The sequence below is a fragment of the Cyprinus carpio genome, chromosome B22 (assembly GCF_018340385.1).
Source record: "Cyprinus carpio isolate SPL01 chromosome B22, ASM1834038v1, whole genome shotgun sequence".
Classification (NCBI taxonomy): Eukaryota; Metazoa; Chordata; class Actinopteri; order Cypriniformes; family Cyprinidae; genus Cyprinus; species Cyprinus carpio.
In genome coordinates, this window is record NC_056618.1 from 23,182,635 (window position 1) to 23,205,605 (window position 22,971).

Consider the following 22,971-nt stretch of genomic DNA (forward strand, 5'->3'; position numbering starts at 1 on the left):
AAACCGATCATTTTGAAATCACTCATTTTTTTATTATTAAAAGACAGACACAAACAAAATTTAACAACAGAGATATTCATCAACACTTGAGTATAAGATGATTTCATAAGATAAAATGCATGATGACACCAGAAGCGTACCGCTGTTCTTGTAAAATAAAGCCAAAAACCATTAAAAAAAAAAAAAAAAAAAATCAGTAAATTTTTGCAGGATTCTAAGCTGAAGTATTTTAAATATTAAAATGCATCTTTAAAAAAAAAACAAAAAAAAAATTGGAACATCAAAGACAAACCCTGGCTGCGGTGAACTCAGAGAGTGAGTGTTGTGGTGTTACTCTGATTGATATTTAACGCTGCCAGCGAGCTTGTTGGCGCTTCCTCTGATTCGTCTAACTCTGGCGGCTCGCTCTCAGGGAGGGCAGGGGGGTCAGTGGTGTTTTTTGAGCTGGAGGGACACTGCAGGTTCACGAGGAGGACGGGTGGTCTCATTTGGGTTTCGTCGGTAGAGTCAAGTGCCTGATCTGTAGGACTGGGGGGCTGAAGTTCGCCTCTGGCCCGTTCCTCGTCTGCTTCTGAATCCGAGTCCAGACTGTGTTCCAGAGAACCAGGCGTTCCCGGAGAACTCTCTGCTGACACATGACAGATCATTGTACCATTTTTATTTATTATTATTATTATTATTATTATTATTATTTGATTGCATGCAAAACTGCTAATTGGAATTTGTTTTTAAATATATGAATAATAATAATAAAAAAAATCTAATAAAACTAAACACCTACTTAAAGGAGTATATAAATACAAAATAAATGTACAAAAAAAAAAATCTAAATAATGGTGATATTTAAATAAATATTAATTTTACATTTGTGTGAATTTATTGGTATGTACATTAGATAAAACTAACATGAAAGGCAGGTGAAAAACTAAGTAGTGAGTAAGAAATAAAATTAAAAAAAGAAATACAAATTAAAATAAAGGTATGATAAAAAATATAAAAGGAAAAAAAATAAGATGAAAAACTAAAATACAATAGAAATATAAACAAACAATTTCAAATATTTCAAAATATTGAAATGATATTTATTCATATAAATATCAATTAATATGCATTTTAAATACAATATGAAAGGCTAATAAATAAAATGAAAAACTTGAGTACAAAAATGTCTAATTTTATATAATTTTATTTTTTTTGTTTGTGTGTGTAATAAGGCAAACAAAAAGAAAGTGAAAAACCAACTTTAGTATAAAGATATCCCAAAATGGAAAATGACAATATTTATATAAAAAGTATTGTAAATAAGAATAAATTGATATGAATGAATTCAAATAAAACATGGAATATAACATTTAAAACAATTAAAATATCAAAAGATAATAAATCAGAATACACACACACACAATGCATCTGAAGAATGTAAACCAATAATATTAGGAATAAAAGTCTGTAATACCATGGCCCTCTAACTTGTCTGACTCTGCAGCGCCGGGTTCATCTGCGACTGCTTGTTCATCATTCAAACAGTGTTCTTCTCCATCAATGCTGCTTTCCTGCACAGACCAAAACATCACATTTGTTCTGCATTAACGGTTAACCTCCCATTAAAACGCACCGCTTGCACAACACGAGAGATCTGATCTACTGCGTATGAATCTCAAACCTGCTGTAGAGACTGTGTGCGGGCGCTGCTGGCACATGCAGGCCGACTGGAGTCCGAATGGAAAATGGCGGGATAAAACACAATGAGGGTCTCCACTATGCGGGCCTGATATGGGTAATCCACCAGAGATGACAGAGACACCGTGGCCCCTGTGGGCCTGGGCCGCATCAGTGAGGGGCCAAACACGATGCCCAGATTACTCGGGCTCATCTTATTATCATCTTCCAGTTCTGCAATCCTGAAAACAGAGGGACATTAACCAAATAATCAGTGTTTATTAAACAGAGTTTGGCAGAGTCAGACTATAATAAACCCTGAAATTTGAGAAAGTTAATTCTAGGCTTTGCACCTTCTCAGGTGGCGCGCTATGTAGCGCAGAGTGGCGGTGTTTGGTCTGGGCAGCTCTTTGAGGAGATTCTTGAGTCTGTCCACGAGGGCCAATACATCATCCTCCTCAGTCAGCAACAACCACCACCACGTCCCCTCCCCCCGCCCTCCTCTCCCCCCTCACCCACCACAGCCACCATTCCCTCCTTCGCTAGACCCATCAGACTATTGTAGAGACGGAAGGGCATGATGGGCTCTGGAAGCTGAGGAAGAGACAGAAATACAAAATAAGGATGTAACGACTGACTTTGGTGAACATATGAGGATATGAAAGCCACTGCTAACAAAGAAGGCAGCTTATTGTTACAGGAAACGGTTAAAGGATTTGTTCACCAAAAATACAGTGTTGTAATATATTATTAAAAACTGAAAATGTAATTTTTAAATGTAAATTTATAATTTGGGTGAATGCAAAAAAAAAAAAAAAAAAAAATGCAAAAATAATTATGTATATGAATTTAACTGAAAATTAAAATAAAATATACAAATAATAATAATAATAATAATAATAATAATAATAATAATAAATTAGTAAAATTTGGGGAATCCCAAAATGCTTAATTTTTTTATTAATAATGTAATTTTAATGTAATGGAATGCAATATATAAACATTTAATTATTAATAAGTCATAGATAAATAATAGATCATTTTTATTTTTATTTATAGTTATTAACATTAATTGAAATTTAAATATTAATACACTTATTTGGGTTATTTGAGTGCACCCTACAAATGCAAATTCTGTTATGATGTTTTAATATAATTGAGATTTATAATGCGATTTAACAGAACAATATATAAATTAGTTAGATTAATAAATACAATATATACAAAAATTATACATATTAATAAATTAGCTACATTTAGGTCAACCAAAAATGCAAATAATATACAGAACCCCAAAATGCCACTTCCACAATATTATGAAATGAATGATTTTTCATAAAATGTCGTGATGCAGTGGTGGCTCACCTGCCGCAGGTACAGCTTCAGTACGTTGCTGATGTCGTGTGGCGAGGACTGTGACAGCTCCACCAGCACATCTCCTCCACCAAATTCCTCACACAACTCACACGATAAATACCCTGAAAGAGAGGACCACAAACAGAGCACGACCATCAATTCACAATCCCCCATTACCATCTGCATATGAACTTACCTACGACGTACCGTGGCTGGATTCTGAACGTTCCCTTTCATTCTCAGCGCTCTTTCTTCTCTCGATCCTAAACGCGCCGATGCACTTCTTGATGATGAAGGGTTCCTTGATGCCCGTCGGGACTGTTGCCGGAACACCCTGCGAGAAATCCATTCCTGCGCCGAAACATGCTGAAGGCGACCCTGGAGCTTCTTGTGGCCGCACTGAATGGCCAAAGTCTCCAAGCAGCGCTTGTGACAGGCCAGGAAACACTGCCAAGAGCAAATCAGACTTTAAAAGGGATAGTTCACCCCAAAATGAAAATTCTGTCATTAATCACTCACCCTCATGTCGTTCCAAACCCATAAGACCTTCGTTCATCTTGAGAACACATTAAGATATTTTTGATGAAATCTGAGAGCTCTCTGACCCTCCATAGACAGCAAGGATCCTAACATGATTAAAGTCAAGAAACGTAGCAAGGAGATAATAATCCATGTGACATCAGCGGTTCAACTGCAATTTTATGAAGCTACAAGAAAACTGTGTGCAAAGAAATTAAAAAAAAAAAACGACGACTTTATTCAACAATTTGTCTCCTCCGTGTCACCCCATAGCACCATTTTGGAGAGCATCCACTGAACGTAAACAACGTATGCTGTTCTTTGTCAGCAGCACTGTATGCGGATACGCTGTCTACGCTTTGATTGGAACGTAAACAACGCATCCGCGTACATATCCAAATATGTGGATCCTTGTCTATGGAGGGTCAGAGAGCTCTCGGATTTCATCAAAAATATCTTCATTTGTGTTCTGAAGATGAATGAAGGTTTACTGGTTTGGAACGACACGAGGGTGAGTAATTAATGACAGAACTTAAATTTTTGGGTGAACTATCCCTTTAATAAGCCTGGCTTATTTCAAACATGAGGCCCAAGAGCAGCCGGCATGACCTCACCTCCTCGCACTCGGCTCCCTGGAAATAAACGTAGCTGTCGCATTCTCTGCATTTGGACGGCGAGCGCAGTTTACGCAGTTTGTGCGTCTGAGCTGCTTTCGACAGACCCACGTTCCTGAACGGCCCGGTGGGCACCACGATCTCAGGCTCGATGCCGTTTATATCTGGAAAACGTTGAGCGGATGGTGAGAAACTGGATGACAGGCACAGATTAGAAAGGAAAACACTTGTGCACCAGACTATTTTATCCACGTTCACTTGGCGTTTCAAAGGAAAGTAAACATTTGAGTGGTCTTTCTCATCAGCGTCTTCCAGTTGATGAGCCATTTTACTTATGTCACCTAGAAAAAAATAAAAAAAAAAAAAAAAATAACAAAAAACTCATCAATTATAAAAAAAAAAAAAAAAAAAAAAAATAATTGTCTTAAATATAAATATATATATATATTATTATGAAATATATAAAATATATATATATATAAATAATATAAACATATATATATAATATATAATATATATATATATATATTATATAATATATTATATATATATAATATATATATAGGTATATTAATATATAATATATATATATAGATATATATATATATAAATAAATAAATCTCAAAAAAAAAAATCAGGAAATTCAGACAAATACATTTTTGACGCAGCGCGACATATCGCCGTAAATTAATGCCTCAGGGCTGGGGTGGAGAGCGCGACATATCGCACGTAAATTACATGCCATCAGTTCTAACGGCAAGCGGAATACAAACCCCCACGCAAGTCGCGATCCATCCCTTCATCTTTATTACTAGTTTTAATGCAAAATATACATGAATGAACATCCCACCCCTTGCGTAACTGCTTAATAGGCCTGTAAGTGTTTCAACCGCTGAAAGACGTCATTAAAACAGCTTGTAAGCGAAATGGCATGTAGCATTTCATTTACCTCAGGCAAGTCATCAGTGTCCACAGCTCGTTATTTGCTAGAGAAATTAAGTCTAAAGAACATTTTGTAAAATATTACACTTTAGGCCTATATTTCATTATATATATTTTACCTGTTAGTGATGTCTTATTTAATGCATATGCTTAAATATTTTATAAAACAAGTTATGACTCTGTAAATTATTATATTTCAACAACAAATGGAAATTTTATAATTTAGAAGTTAATTTAAAAACAATTTACATGTTTGCCTACAATTTTTTTAATTTGAGTATTGAAGTTAAAAATAAATAGTAATAGAATTTAAGTTTGGGATCTGTTGTTAATTATTTACTTTGGGAATGATATAGTTTAGAGCAGAAGTTGAGGTAGATTTTTAGTAGCCCAATGCAAAAAGGCTCCGTATAGTTTAGAGCAGAAGTTGAGGTAGATTTTTATCCCTAAGAAAATTAATTATAATTACAGGGTACATTTTTTGTTTAGTTTTTTCCTCCTGCTGTATCAGACCGTGATGTCAAAACCAAAAAAAAAAAAAAAAAAAAAAAAAAAAAAACATTTACACCCCTAATATAATACAACATTAAATTTTAGCATAGGACGTGATGGTCAAAGACCGAAGTGTATGTAACCGGAACACACATGGTTTGTGAACCGTTACGAACAACCGGGGCCTAATATAATTCTAATATTAAAATTTTAATATATTATTTTTTTACAGTCATGGAGTCAGGAAGTTGTAAACTGTTGCTCGTGGAGATGAATCAGGGGGACATGCCCAGGCCACTTCCGTCTATACCTCCGTCCCACACTGTCTGTGTCTCTACCTGGTGGGACCCGCAGGATGTTTGTGGGGTCATGTGACCGTGTCTGGGCCTGACACCAAAAAAAAACAAACACCGTTCAGATACCCAGTGGTTGGCGTAATCCATTTTAGAGATGTCATAACCTCGCACCCCGTCCTGCCACAAAAGATGCTATCGATCAAACAAGCACCTTTTGAGAAGGCAATGAACGGCATCGCTAAAAAAACCTAATACGGACTTAATGAGCCAATTGTAAATAAACACGGAATTTGAAAGTTTCAATAATCATGTGTATATTTTAAAATATATACATTTAATTTAGATTTACATTTGCGTGAAATGCAAATTCCATTATATTATTTAAATAAAATTAAAATACAAATTAACATTACAAAAAACAATTCATTGATAAATTAGTCAAATGAATATACAACAGTTCAAACAAAATATTAATAAATTTGTTATTTGGACCCTAAAAATGAATACAACATGACTAACGGAAAATAGATAATAAAGGGTTTTATTTGTGAACGCCTAAAAATAGATACGCAATCATAACCGTGTGTTATATAGCTAAATATATAGCATATAGGTAACTGATATATAGCGGATATATATTATATATTGAATATATATATATATAATACACACCACACACATGTGTTAAATACAATCTATAAAATTTACATTTACTATTTAGTAAAATAGTTGACATGGGTAACTAGTAATATATGATTTGGAACTGTGAATAATAAAGTAAGAATGTATACATACATGTTTAGATCAGGCTACTCGATGTAAGTAAATAACGATAATTGTTTTTTTGTAATAAGTACTTTTGTGAGAGGTGCGACGGTGAGATTTATATTAGCTAACAGTGGGATATCCAATTATAATTTTTGTTTATAAAAGATCCTTTGTTATACGGCTTTTACTTTAATATAGAACATTTAATTAAGACTAAAATAATTAGTTACAAGTACTAAGGTAAGGGTCAGTTTGTAAATTAAATATCGAAAATTTAACAAACATGTACATTGCCTATTTTAACATATGAGTTACATTACACTACACCTTGTTTTTTAAAATAATACACACTTTTTGTGTGGTTCACTACAAATCTACTTGACATTAGTTGTTTATAGGGCAAGTGGATAATAATTAGAAGAACGACAAAGGTCATTGCCTATGGGACCTCTCTTGTGCGGGGTGGGCATCTTTGTGAAGAGCGGCGTACGCGTGATACTCCACTGGCTTCAGACTGCACACGGTAGGTGAAGCAGGCCGACGGCGGTGGCACAGCTACTGCTCTGGCAATAACAGCGTTGCGCAGCTGTCAAGCACGGAGCTCTGACTGCCGGCCTGAGGTCAGAGACCACAATCGACCGCCAGCTGAGCTAATACTCAGCATTCCACTTTCGCGACATGACCTAGTTTCCATGTTTGTGAAAGCTAAGAGGAGTGTTTGTGTTTAGTCTAGGCTGGAGGAGGCAAGAGTAGGTCCTCAAACCTCGTAATGCGTCATCGGTCTCAACTTCGCGTCATCTGAAGGTCCCTTTGACGGTTGTCATATGGCGGTACTGCTGTCCCGGGTCGTCACAGTTTGACTGCTACTGCCGTAGCTCACACGCGTGCTTATACGCACTGTCAACGCGGGCAGCGGCTACACTACGCGTCTGCATGTGCATGATCTGGTAGTTATGAGTATTGTGTAGTTTGATCCCTCAAACCTGAGAAATGGAATTAAAATTTAAAGTTTTCTGTTTTTTTTCATTATTCATTATTTTTATCCTTTAAACCTTAAAAATGAATAACTAAGGAGTCCACCTGTTTAAATCTGAGTAATGCGCATGACTAGGCCATTGATGCTAGGTATACAGCAAAATAACTGGCTGAAAAACACAAACAGGGTGGCTGCCTAAAATACTCTACAGATGATCATACAGCGTTTTTAGCTTACAACACGTCTTGATCAGAGTTTTAAACATTAACTTTTAGGATCTTGATATATTTTCCATATTGAAGAAATTAACACAGTATTTAAAAATACAAAAAATACTATTTTAAAATAATATATTTACAAAATTTAAAAAATTAACACAGTATTTAAAAATATACAATTTGCTGTTTATTGCAATTTTATATATTAAGTATATATAATCATAATTATATATATATCATCATATATATAATAATATATACTATAGGATATATAATATGTGCATATATATATATACTATAATACTATTATATATACACCCCACCAAAACAAGTGAAACAATATTTAAATATTTTGACTATGCAATACTTTCAAAATGTACACAAAAATGTGTAATATATACACACACAGAGCGAGAGTGAAACAATATATTTGCTCAATATAGCTCTTTAAAAACGTTCTTAACAATATTTGCTGTATAAAAAGATGTTTAAATATTTTCTGTCCATGTAAAAAATTTTACATGAATTTTACTTCTTTTTTTTTTGATTTTTTTTTTTGTGTTCCGCCTTTCGCAAAAGTAACGAAATAATTTAAAAAAAAAAAAAAAAAAAAAAGGTCAAAATACAAAATTAAAAAATAAACTTGCTATATTTAAAAAATTCAAAAATATAATGCTTTAAACATATTTGCTGCGTTTTAAAAAAAAAGGTCCTAAAATATAATATATTTAAAAAAAACAAAACAAAAAAAACACTTCCTATATCAAAATTTCAAAATGAAAAAATAAAGCTACATTTAAAAAAAACACTTCCTATATCAAAATTTCAAAAATGAAAAAATAAAGCTACATTTTTTATATTTTCTTAAAAATATATTTGCTGCATTTCAAAATACTCCCAAAATAGGTGTGTTATATAAAAAGTCTGTTAATATAATTACTACATTTAAAAATATCATATATATATATATATCTATAATATATATATATGATATATATATATCCCTCCGCCTATATATATATATTATATATATATGATTATATATATATAATTATATAGTATATATATATAATATGACTAATATATATAAATATATATATATATATATCATATATATTGATATATATCTATATATACTTATTAGATATAGATACTTATATATATATATATTATATATTATATTATAGATAATATATATTTTTTTTTTTTTAGATTTTTGGGTCACAAAATCCAGATCTTTTGTGAAACAACATCCGAAAAAATTAAAAAAAAAACTGTATAAAAACTAAAATCAATATCATATGATACTTTCCTCAATTTCGCCGCCTAATAAGAAACGAATAAAACCTGTTTATATTTATAATTTTCTTTTAAATGGAGACGTAAAGACTAATAAGAAACGAATAAAACCTGTTTATATTTATAAAGTGAGTGTGAAGTGTTTACCGAGCGGATGGTCTGGTCGCTCTGTTTGATGACCTCCTGGATCTGCCGCAGGACGGTGACCTTCATGTGCTCCAGCTCCTGGTGTTGTGTGATGGCATCTGCGATACACGTCCGGTATGTGGCCTCGGCCTCCTCAGCCTGAGACCAACACAAAAACACAACCTGCTAAACCACTGGACATTGGTTCCTGCAAAAATATGAGAGCTGCACTGTGGGAGTGGCAAGTCTGACCTTGTTGCGGGCCTCTTCCTCCAGCGTTTCTTCTTGTCTACTGTTTTGGTGGTAGAACTGCCGCTCCTCGTCTGCTCCTCGGCCCTGTTAGCTGCCGTCCTGGCCTTGTCGTACTCCTCGCAGCGGGTCATGTAGACCTGCTTGGCCCTGCGAAGGTTGGCCTCACACTCCATCTGTGTTCAAACACACAACACCCCTTACAGACCTGCGCTGCTAGCGTCTCGTATGGTTTACTGCATGTAGACTCATCCTGGCTGGAGCTTTAAAGTGTTCTGGCAGCTCATAAGATGGATAAATGTAAACGTTACCAGTTTTCTCTTGGCCTTCAGCCACTGTTCCTTGATCTCCTTGCGCTTCTTCTCATGCTCTTGTTTGCGGAGCAGCAGAGGCTGTGGATGAACACAAAGCACATGATGCTTCACAGCAAACTACTTCATGCTCCAGATTTCAAGATATTAAAACCATGACTGAACAATTAGAAACAAATGTACATATAATAATAATAATATAATAATAATAAGAATAATAATAATATAATAATGATTATTACATATTAAAGAAGGAAGGAGTAGGAAGTGAAATAAATTTAAAAAGTCTTTCAGACTAATTTACAACGAAGAACAACGAAGATTAACTACAACCTAATACCAAAAAACAATCACATAAAACAAAATCACATAAAACTAATCTAATGCTAAACCAGATAACTGAACAGATTAGGGCACACGTAATCTAATTTATTGCTTGCATTTGTAGTTTTCATGGTAAAACCGCATGTATAGCTGAAGAAGATCATGTTACGAAAGAAATGGCAACTCACTGGTAGCATGCTAATCAATTGTGAGCCATGCTAAGCTAACTAGCCGATAAGGTCAACAAACAACACAGGCATGGTAAAAGTTGGAGTTTGGAGTTTTTTTTTTGTTTTGTTTTTTTAATCTGGTAATTTTTCTGTGGCTTGGTCCCCCTAAGACCTCATATGAGCCATATATATGGACAAAATTTGTTTTTGTTCAGTTTTCAATTTGATTCAATTCAGTAATGGTGGAGGTCACAATTGTTGTAAAAATAATAAACGAGGACAAAGTCGGAGGGATCTGGCATAATCCAAGGACCCACGTAATGTCACAAAGAAGTGAGCAAACAAACACATTTTGAACGGTTTTTCAAAAAGTTATAAACGTTTGTTTCGCAAAAAAACCTTATATTCTCTGGACAGTATTCCTGGGCGCTGTGTTCAATCTTCTCAGGTACCTTCAGGACATGCTGATGGTGATACCAATCGAAATTTGTGCCAATGTCAAATCGTTTAAAAGATATCGCAATTCATGAAAATTCAGAATGGTGGACAATCAGTATTCCTGGATTCGCCATGACAAGCGTCAAATGGACACGGCAAAGATGAGGATGTTTTGTTTCTCGCTGAGCACAGGCAACTGTTCAACAGTTATAAGCAAACATGTCTATTTCATAGAACATAGTGTTGATGTAGCAAACAAAGTCTCGTTTACTTTGGCATGTAGCCTCAGAACATAATCAAAACAAAGCAAACAAACGACTCATCAAAGTTTGGCCAAAATACAGCCTCTGAACTAATTTTGGGTCAACATCGTTAAACGGAGAGTTCACTCAAAAATGAAAGTTCTGTCATTAATTACTCACCTTCATGTTGTTCCAAACCCGTAAGACCTTCGTTCATCTTCAGAACACAAATTAAGATATTTTTGAGCCTGCGGTTCAGACAACAAGGATCCTTACACGATCAAAGTCAAAAAAACGTAGCAAGGACATCATTAAAATAATCCATGCGACATCAGCGGTTCAACCGTAATTTTAGCAAACTACGAGAATACTTTTTTTGTGCTCAAAGAAAACAATAATAACGAACACAAGAATCCAAAACAATACAAAACGAAAACTTTATTAAAATGTAAAACCCATCCACCATTTTTCACACTATCACAAACGTAAACAACGTATACTGTTCTGCGTCAGCAGCACTGTACACAGATACGTTGTTTACACTTTGATCCGAACGAAAACAATGTAAATGCATCCAAAAACATCAACGTTAAATGGAGCATTTGTGGTGCTGCTAAGAACAGATGAATGAAGGTCTTACGGGTTGGCAACGACTTTTTAAGGTGGCGTCATTCATAGTTGAAAATTTGTGCATTTTGGATCTGTGAAACTAACCTTTAAGTTACGACCATCACAACCTTCTTGAACAAAGATGAATATCAAAATTCTGTTCAGTCATTTCTGTGCAGCTTAATCCAAAGATCATCTAAGCCAATTTTCTGAAGATCTGGACAAATTTTGTAGGAGGAGTAGCGAAAAAAATTGAATATTGTCCTTTTCAAAATGGTGGCTACTGTAATGGGCAGAGTCTTAATGTAACCTATTGAATAGAAAAAAAAAGTGTAAAAAAGTGTAATAACCATCATTAAAACAAAAAATTGAACAAAAGTTATAACCATTTTTGAACTGCTGGTGGCACTATAGAGTTGGTCAGTTTACTATTCATGACCATCACTACAAGTGTGCCCATTTTCATCATATTCCTTCTTATGGTTCATAGGGTTGCCTTAATAATAAAAGGGCAAAAGGTGGACATGTTGGTGTTGTACCATGACGAAGGTCTGGTTCTGCAGGGTGGAGGCCGCCTGTCCCCGCTGATGCATCCCAGAGCTCTGCTCCAGGTTCCTGCTCCAGAGCAAAGAAGATTGATGGAGAAGAAGGGCTCTGTGTGGCCTGATGGACACAAAAAACAGACGCATGAAGAAGAAAGTGAAGAAGAAAAAAACCAATCCTGAAGACTTCAAAGAAGGGGGGGGGGGGGGGGGTAAAAAGAATGTGAGTGAGGTGAGGTATCACCTGTGTGATGGTCTGTTTACAAGACTGATAGATCCTCTGTAAGCCCTTGGAGAACTCCAGCTCTGTACAAACATTAATTAATAAATATTCACTGCAACTTAAGATGTCAAATATTAAGTAAAAAAAAAAGGATGTTTCTCAACCAGTCAGGATTTAAAATCAGAACGAAGTTTTATACAGAACTATATACCCTATTTCAATCTCTTATATTATACTTAAAAACTAATTTTACATTAGGGCTGTGCGATTAAACAAAATCGCGATTTAAAACGTTGCGATGTGGACGCGATATTACTGTTCCATAGCATATGCATGACTGACAGCCTTGAGTGGCAGTCTTACTAACCAATAGATTTTGGGAGCGCACCTCGTTTCCCCAATCAGAAAAAATTCCATGCATAAAAACACACAAAAAAAAAAAAAAAAAAAAAAAAAAAAAGCCTCCAACATTTGCCGCACTCACGCAGCCTGTCTCGTAACGCTCTGGTTCAGGTCAGATCAATAGTTAGGCAAATTAAAACTATAGAAACCGTATTTAACTCTAAGCTTCGAACGACAGACAACAACAAAAAAAGGTAAAGGTTGCAAGAGCTGCATAACAATGTATATCAAGAGGCATCCCTTATTGCATGTTCACAATTCAGAAGACCGCCACCACAGCCTGCATCTCTGAATGCTTCTCACACTCTCTCCTCTTCCCCACGCGAAGCGGAATCCCGCGTCACCGACGACCGTTCACAACTTGCCGCACTCACACAGCCTGTTTGTAACGCTCAGGTTATATTGCGCACGGCTCTGCACCGCAAACTCCCACGGAGCGCATCTGGCAGTATGGATTGAGGCTTGACTCACGCGCCACAACCTGCGTCGACTCGCGCCTGGCTCCGCGTTTAAAACTCAAATCTCAAAATTCTAACTAATATCAAATATAACAAATAATAAATCATTAAGCACATTTTCCACTTGTTCTTAAAATCCCAATATAATGTAACATATGTAATACTTTAATATTGACCAAAGAAACGCAGTTCTTTATAAAAAAAAAATCTTCCAGTGAAATTCAGTAATTAAGTTAATTCTCTAAAAGTAGTTATACCAATTATAATCTTGTCTGCTGAAAAAAAATAAAATAAATATAATAGAGACCTCCCCCTACCAAAAACAAAATTGAGAATTGAATGGATTTCAGGGTTATAATGGCAGGGCCCAAGGTTTTAATGTAAACTATAATGGTGTCTATTTGATGGATAACTTATGTGGTGGGATGTAATCTGGCAGATGGCAACCAACAGAACAACAGTAATTCCTATTGGAATAATGTTAAAACAAGAAGGGAATTTTGTAAAGGTTTAATGGGAAACCGTCTAAGAATCTCTTTTTTTTCTTTTTTCAAGCACGGTAATGATACTCATACTGTGCCCTGCAATTTATTGACAATACTGAGCTGAAGCTTGACTTTGCAAATTTTAAAAAAAAAAAAAAAAAAAAAATCAAAAAATCGCAGCCAATATCTTGTCAACAAAAAAAAAAAAAAAAAAAAACTCATTAGCATTTGTCCTGATAATATTGTTTATAATTGAAATATCTTTTTCCCCCATATCGCACAGCCCTATTTTACATCCAAGCATCACATCACTGAAGGCACATGTGATCCTACCTAATGCAAGCTTCTTCTCAACGTAGCCGATCAGATCCTTGATGTATTTGGAGATGGTTTTAGCGTACGTCAGAGCCGAGTCCACTCCTCCCTTCACTGCGCTGCAGGCAGCACGAACACGAATAGAAATATAATAATTTGAGTCACTTCACAAAACAGGAAAATACAAATACAAAAACTAAAAATAGAAAAAAAAAAAAAATAAAAATAATAACTATTTTCTAGATCTTAATGTACTGCAGACCATTCAAAATTGAAAAAATAATTAATAGTCTAGTTATTTATTATTACTACTACAACAATACTAACCGCTAATACATAATATTTAAAAAATACGATTTAAATGTGTTTTATATGATAATGACTTGTTTAAATAAATAAACAACATAAGATAACTATTTTAAATAAATTTAATAACATAAAACATATATTAAATACATGTTCAACATTATAATTCATAAATAAAACACATATTATAAAAAATAATACCATATTTTATGTATTGTGATTTTGTAAAGATCTCTTATATGATAAAAATATCTACACAAGTATTCATTTAAATAGACATATATAATAAAATATCCATTCAGAACATATAAATAATCTTATATTTAATAATAAAATCAAAACATATAATATTCTTATTTTTAATAATAGGATTATTATTTTTATTAAAACAATACTACTACCACCAATAACAATAAATAGTTAATAATAATAACAAAAATTATGTATTTTAATATGATTATTCATAATTTTAAATATGTTCTGCACAACACTTTTTATTAGAACATCACAATTATAATCAGGTCAATAAATGAATAAAATTAAATACAAATAATAGTTTTATTTTTAAACATAATATTTTATATACAAATTATATTGAAGACAAAATTAAAATTCAAAAACAAAAAAAACAGCTCAAATTAATAACTCAAAAACAAAAAACACACATCACTAAAAACAATTAACCCAGAACATAAAAACAATGTACCCAGCTCAGATGAATCACTCCGTGTGTGAAAAGACTCATGACCCGAGAGGTTCTCCATAGACTGAACATTCAAAGAGAATAAACAAATATTTAGATCACACACTGTGTCACATATACATCATACACATCAGTCATGTGTGTTCATATGAGTCTTATTTCAGAGAAGGACGACTGTGTCACAGAGCAGTGACTCTAATCACAGAACACCACTTTCAGGAAGTCAAACCCTGCTGCCAACATCCGCTCCATACAGAGACCGACACACACTCACCCTGCTCTTCTCAGACGGCAACACCGACAACAGCGTGCTGCTGTCCACCTCTCCCATCAGCAGCTCAGACACACTGACAAAACACAAACAACAACAAGTGAAAAACTCAAACTGCAGCAGATGATGTGATGCCAGCTCTCAGCTTCCCCTTTGCTCGGTTCTTACCACAGAAACACAGTCACATTGCACTGCTGTATGATTTAAGGTTTTGGTCACAGGAAATGAATGCAAGACATGAACAAGACCGTTTGAGTAACATTTTGCACTGCCATTCAAAAAATGTATAGATACGATTATGAAAAACTGAAGTGACAACAACAGCAATACTACATGAGAGATGATATTATCAGATCCTTGAGTTCTCGGCTCTTTTCGCAAAAGAGAACAAAACACACATAAACAACCTCCTTATATCTTCAGAAGATACAATAAAAATTCAAATAACTAAAACAGAACATTTAGAAAAAAGAAGATTTCATAATGTACACAAAGTATGCTGTTTGGCACTGCAGTCCTCTGTATGCTTAATTTAGACTGGTAAAAAAAAACTTAAACTAAATAGATAAACGGAGTAAACCAAAACATTTTAAAAGGCACATGGTGTTTTTTTCCCTCAAATTAACTGAACAATATAAGCTCAATCAATAAATAAATACATTTTCCACTCATTCAAGGAGAAATTTCCCCCTTTATTTTTTTATTTAAATGCATATAAATGAATACCTTGCAAAAGAATGTGCTATCTCTCAGAATGAATCTAAAAAGTAAACAAAATCAAACAAACAAATAAAAATAAATAAAATAAACATTCCATGAAAAGAAGTATAAAATGTGAAATTTGTTTTTAAGAGACAGAATGAACCGAGGGAGAGAAATTAGTGGAAGAAAGGACTTTTTTTTAAGTTCCTGAATGAACACGTGATGAATTGAATGACTGTTATAAAGGAGAGTGGAATAGATACAAAATTAGTATATTAGCATGTTTTGAACCTTTGTTTTTAAGCGGACAGAATGACCGGGGAGCGAAATTAGTGGAAGAAAGGGAGAGGGAAATATAGACAAATTGAATAATTAGCAGTTTTGAAACATTCGACAGCAAAGTTTGTTTTGAAATTGTCCAACAAGTCATGGGGGGAAAATGAGGTCTAACAATAAATCGCTCTCTTGGTATTTATGTATTAAGAGGGTTTTTCTTAATTTTTGCTTCATACTCACTTGCTGCTAAAGGCTACAGCGATGGTCTCGATGGCCTTCTCAAAATCTTTCTTGTCTGCTTCATTGCACACTTCATAGTGGTATCCTGAAGTCAAAGACAAAAAAATGTTGTTAGTAAATTGCTTAAAGGGGTCATATGATGCGATTTCAATTTTTCCTTTCTCTTTGGAGTGTTTCAAGCTCTTGGTGCATAAAGAACGATCTGTAAAGTTTACAAAGACTAAAGTCTCAACCCCAAACGAGGATATTCTTATATAAAAGTTAACACTCGTCCACGCCCTCCAAAAGCCTCCAACAGCTCGTCTACACAGAAGGAAGCGGGCTCCCCCGCCATGTCTACGTCACCATTGGTGGGAATATTTGCATTAAAAAAACCGGCCCAATGTTCACGCAAAACGATAGGAAGGTGTACCTTTATTCTCGCTGTTGCCACGGCACCATGTTGTCGGAGACGCCGTTTCATTGTGAAAGCGAAAATACTGTGTGGTCTTCCAAAAGAGGGACATGACTAGAAATCCAGTGGTTTACTGTTTTAACACTGTTCCAGAACAGCAACCCCAAATATTCAGATGTGGCAGCGCATTTACGGAGGACTGTTTCCTGAACCAGTAGCCTGCAATGCGTCTGTGGCACAAAGACTGTTTTTATAAAGTGGGGCAATTCCAAATTTTTAAGAGCAGTCTGGCTGTTCTGCCTCACAGTCTGTAAGTATGTTTTCTTATGTAAAGGTTTTGCCACTGATGATTTAAATGCGAGTTTTGAGCAGTGTAGAGTAGAGCTTGTTTGTCGTTTCTCCGATCACAAATGCAGACATGGTTTTATGTTTACGCAGCGCGATATGCAACGCAACGTTTTAAAAGCCAGTATAAGTCATTATAATCAATAATTATGTCCCCACTGGATGCAACAAATGCCTCGTTTGTACTGGGTTTTAATGTTTTTGTCTTATCGTGCTGGGACACAGCATCACAATATGTTAAGGGGTGTAACATTTCCGTCACACGCTTGAGGTATTCAGCCAATCACAACACACTGGATAGCTGGCCAATCAACGCGTTTCAGAAAGGTGGGGCATAGAGGAGCAACAATAATGTACATTATGTGGAAAATAATGTGTTTTTTGACCCTTAAACCGTATTAACACATTGCATTACACCAAATGCACAAAATAATGTTATTTTTAGCAACGTCATATGACCCCTTTAAAATGACAGGAACTCATTACTGCTGTAGAATGGCTGTAAATGGCTGCTCTAACCTTTGACCTGTGAGATGAGCTTGCCGGCAGCGGTGAGCGTCTCCACAGTGTTGAGGAGAGGGTACATGCTGATGACCTGCCGCAGGATGCGCAGAACTTCCCCCAAACACTCATGGGCCAGTGGACGCCGGTTCTCCTGTTTGTCTGCCAAAAACCATAAACAACATTATCATCAGACTCTTAACAGCTGAAAATAAACATCTAGATTACAGCCGCACAAGCTCACAAGTTAAGACTTCTGATTAAACTTGGATCTTTGTGCCAAATGATAACGCTTCACACCGTGTTATCAAATAAGCAAAACTATTATTAGATATCTGGGTCATATTTCATCAAGAAAGAAAGAAAGCAAGCAAAAAAGAAAATTTAATTAAGGAAAAAAATTAAGAAAAATGAGTAAATCTGTCATATTTCACTCCATTTGAAAATAAATGCCACAACATAAAAACATACAAATTATGAGGAAAAAATCTGGGTCATATTTCAACCCATAAGAAAACAAATGCCCAAATGACAAAAATAAATAAATAAAATAAATTCCTTGGTCACATTTCACCCTACATTATACAAAAAATTATAAATGATAAAAAAAAAAAAAAAATACTACTAATAATAATAATAATAATATAATAAAAAAAATACCATGGTCATATTTCATCCTACATGATACAAAAAAAAAAATTATTAATTGTTAATTTGTTCAGTCTTGTTCAATAAATAAAAAATTATACAAACAAAAACAAAGAAAGAAGAAGAAAAAAAAAAAAGCAAATTAAATAAATTAAATAATTAACAGGTTTCACTTTATCATCTTAACATTTTTCTTCTGGTTATAGGGCACAATATGACCTGGATATTTCTTTGTGAACCCAGTAACCCTTTAACCGACATGTAAATGTCTGTCATGCTGAGAAATATCTGCAGTGATCCTAAGAGTCAAGATGATGCAAGACAGGCCCTCGAAGCAAAAAACACCTACAACTCTTACTTTAGTTTCTCTTTGTTCGGTTGAAACTACAAAACTTCTACAAAAATTAAAACCAAGAACAAAAACACCTACAACCAATCACTTTAAGTTCACATTATGTGGTCAATACGTGTTCAATGATAAATTTTTTTTTTAAAAAGTGGTGGAAATTGTTTTTTCCAATCAGATAAAGTAGGCTATTTGTGTTCAATGATAAATTTTTTTTTTAAAAAGTGGTGGAAATTGTGGCATGAGTCAACCACCAAAACCAAGCCCATATATTTTAAATATGGCAAAATGAATAAAAGATGTATACTAAATGTATTATTATTATTATTAGTAGTATTAATTGGTTAATTAACATTTATTTTTTGGACAACTACCAAGTATCATATCATTTACTTCCATAATATACAAGTTTTCAAACTTGGACCAGCAAAAGAATTCATAGGAATATTAATAGAAATACATATATTTAAATATTTTTTTATAAAATATGATTAAATATACATTATACAATTCCTGGCAACAACAACTTTCAAGAATAGTGCCTTTGTTGTCTTTTTTAGGGGATTTTTTGGTTTGGATGAATTGGGAAAAGATCTATACGAATAAATGTTGCATTAATATTAAATGAAAATTATTTCTCTTCAGATTTAACTGATCTAACTGAAAATGATCAACTTAATGCGCACGAAATATTTTCCAAAATATATATACACCATGCTTTTACCATCACTGTATCATGGCACCATCACAGTGCTCTTTATAAGGATCCTCTGCGGGAAAAGATAGTTTTGTCTATAGTGAAATATCAGAAAACTAGAACTGATTTTGTTATTTTTGGGTAGCACTACATGCTTGATGCTGAATGACGTTGCTCTACGAGTCCTGAGAGTGGAAGGGGGTGTTTTCTGAGAGAACCATTTCCTGCGCCAGTGTGGTGCACCACAGGAACTCAGCCTCAGTGCAGATACAGGAAGATCAGGGCCTCTTGAGCAAACTCAGCCCCGCCCCTTCTCTGCTCCGCGATCACATGATCCTCAGTGGAAGGTAATGTTTGCGGCAGGACGTGCAAATAGTCATGTGGCAGACAAGTATCGAGAACTGTTGGGAGTTTCTAACATGAAAATAAGTACCAGGATACGTTTCGGAAACATTTCATCCATGTCAACTACACTATAAAAAAAAAAAAGTTGTAATTATAACGGTAAACGACTAAAAATGCTATGTTAAAAACATGTTAAATGGTTAACGGTAACTTCTTACTATATAAGGTGAAAACCTAATAAATCTAACGCCACTTTATGTAACTTTACATTCCCAAAATTCTTTCAAATGTTGTGATTATTTTAAGTCGAAATCACGAAGTTGTGCAGATTTTAGCATCATTTATTAAAGTTTTTGTAATTTTCCACTTCCATTTGTTAATTTTAGTCATTTTTCTTTGTTTATAATTTTATTATTAATTTTGTTGTAATTTAGTTTGCTATTTTTAATGCGTCTACAGTTTTCATTGATTTCAATGATTTATATAATAAATATTTTAAAATACGTTTTAAATAAAGTTTTTAATAAGTTAAGACTTGATTTTATTATTAGTTAACATGCATTTAATCTGGTTTGACTTTCTTTTTTTTGACTATTATAACCTTGTTTGTGATGAAGTTTGAATTTTTACTAACATTGTTTTGTTTTTGGTTTTTATTATGGTGGTTGTAAGTATATTGTAAATGTACAAAACACATTTTAGGTATATTATTGTTCACTTTGGTACTTTAACATTATATTAATGAAATGTTTTACTGTAAATTTAACTTCAGTTCGTAAAACCTAAAACGTTTCTACCATATTTTTACGTTAAAATTCTGGCAACCACAGCTGCTGGTTTTCACCCAAAAATTCACAGATTTTTTGTAGTTCTTCTCCAAGAAAACCCATTATCTTACCTTCAAGCACAACATCTTTCAGTTTCTCCACCGCTTTGGCAAACCGCTCCACTATGCGCAACAACGACGGGATGTCTTCCACCTCGATAGCCACTGTAGTCTCGGGCATCTCCGGCGAGGGACTCTGGGCGATGACGGATTTTCCTGCACCCTTACTGAAGACCCAAGACTGGATCGGGAAGCCCGCGGCGCTTGGATTACGACTCAGGGAAGTCGGACGCTTTAGGGTGCCCATTGGGGACGGGCTGCCAACCAGCTTAGTGTGCTGGGCCAAAGGGGTACCTGGACAGGAAGACGGGACTTCTAGGACAGGGGGAGACAGACTGGAGGAAGTATGGGATAAAGAGGTGACGCCATCGACTGCATCTTTACGAGGCTGTTCTTGAAGAGCAGAGAGCTGTATGATAAAGAAGAAAACAAGGATATAGTGTGGGCAAACTGATAAACATGACAAGTCTTAAGGTAGAAAGTTTTGCGGATAGAACACAAGACGTGTGACCAACTACAATAGACGGCTGTTAGTAAACAGAACTTCACAAAAAAAATCAAGTAATCCAACCCCTACCTACTTCCACACACACAACAAATAACTCAACACAAACTAACTTCCCTCACTCATAAAAAAAAACCCACCCAAGCAAACAAAAATAAAAATCAAAGCCAACCTACCGAAAACCCCATCAATTATGACTCATTCCAGCCTAATTTTAGTCAACAAACCAATGAACGAATGGTGAAATATGATACATAAACCAGTAAGTGTTAACAGGGTGTTATCCCAAAAATCAAGTTCACGTTTAAAGAAGATTCATTTAAAAAGATATATATAAAAATTACTACGTTTCCCCATATATATATATATATATATATATATATATATAAACTATAGATATAGGTACATATATATATATATATATATATATATATATAAAGAGAAATAAAAAAACAAAAACAAATTATGAAAATTAAATTGACAACTCTTCATAATACTTGGAATATTTCAATAAGACATATTAAAGTTTAAATATATACATTTAACATTTCGCAGTTCATTTTGATCTAATTCATTTTTAGAAGAACAAATATTCCTTGTAGACTTTCAAGTTCCTAAGATAACTTGTATAATAGTTTTACAACTGGTTACACCACTTGACAAAAACGATAAATTCATATTAGTACGCATATCATACACAAATGCATATTTTTAACAGTAACACAAATATTTACTACTTAAAATATGCATATTGACAAAAAAGTACCTTTTTTTTTTTTTTAAATACAACCCACCTGTTTGAGCCAGACGTTGGGTCTATTTGGTAAGATGTCCAATTTAGTTTTGCCGTTTGATTTTTTCACTCTCTGACTAGTCGCGTAAGGACTGTAGCTTTTGCTACTTGATCCACCACGCTTCAACATTTCCAGCTACTGAGCGTTGAAAATCAACTGTTAGCCATCATATCTCATCCTTTTGATTTAATACATGCAACTGAACCTTAAACAGCACCTGGAAGTAAATCAAGTCCTGAAACCAGGAGAAAAATATTCAAAGTAAGGCAAAACCTGAACTTCTTGCCCCTTGCTGCGCCATATCACACTGAGGAAGTTTAGTCCGTCCCTTTCTTCTTATAATTTTAGATACCATAACGTTCTAAATATTCAACTTGAATTCTACTTTGTCTTTGAAAACACTGATAGCGTTCGTAAATTTCTCAGCAACGTCGAAAACCAAGCGAAAACATGAGCGCGAGAGTGAAATGTCACTCCAGTTGATTGGCAGGAGGAAAAGTCGAGAGATGCTGTGAGACTTACTGATGGAGAGTTGAGAGGCGATGGGCTGCTTCCTGTTCGGCTCTTCTTTGACATCGAGTGCGTCTTTATCAGTTCCCTTGTCCTTTTTGAGAACATTTTAAGCTTTAATTGTTTCGATCCTACGCGTATTTCTTTTAATTTACGATATAACCCCCCAGCTCCCCATTTCAATGCGCTGATGCGAGGTTTCCGCACTCCGAGCTCGAGCTTGTGTCTCGCACCTCTAATATGATCGCACATTGACTGAATCTACTGACACTCATCAGAACAGTCTGAGGCGCATCCGCTTTTTTTTCTCTCGCTGTGACTTTGACAAGTGAAACTGCGTTGCCATGTAGAAACACGAGGTCTGGATAACATCATGCATGCTCGCTGAGACTTTTAAAACGACGTTTGTGCAATGAGTCACATCGTTTTAGAACAAAAATAAGCTTCGGCCAACTGCCCCACACGTTGT

General features: G+C 34.6%; 1 pseudogene; it reads right to left on the reverse strand.

Annotated features, from left to right (window-relative positions):
- Positions 1-7: 7 nt before the first annotated feature.
- On the reverse strand, positions 8-22,971 carry LOC109071195 (annotated as a pseudogene).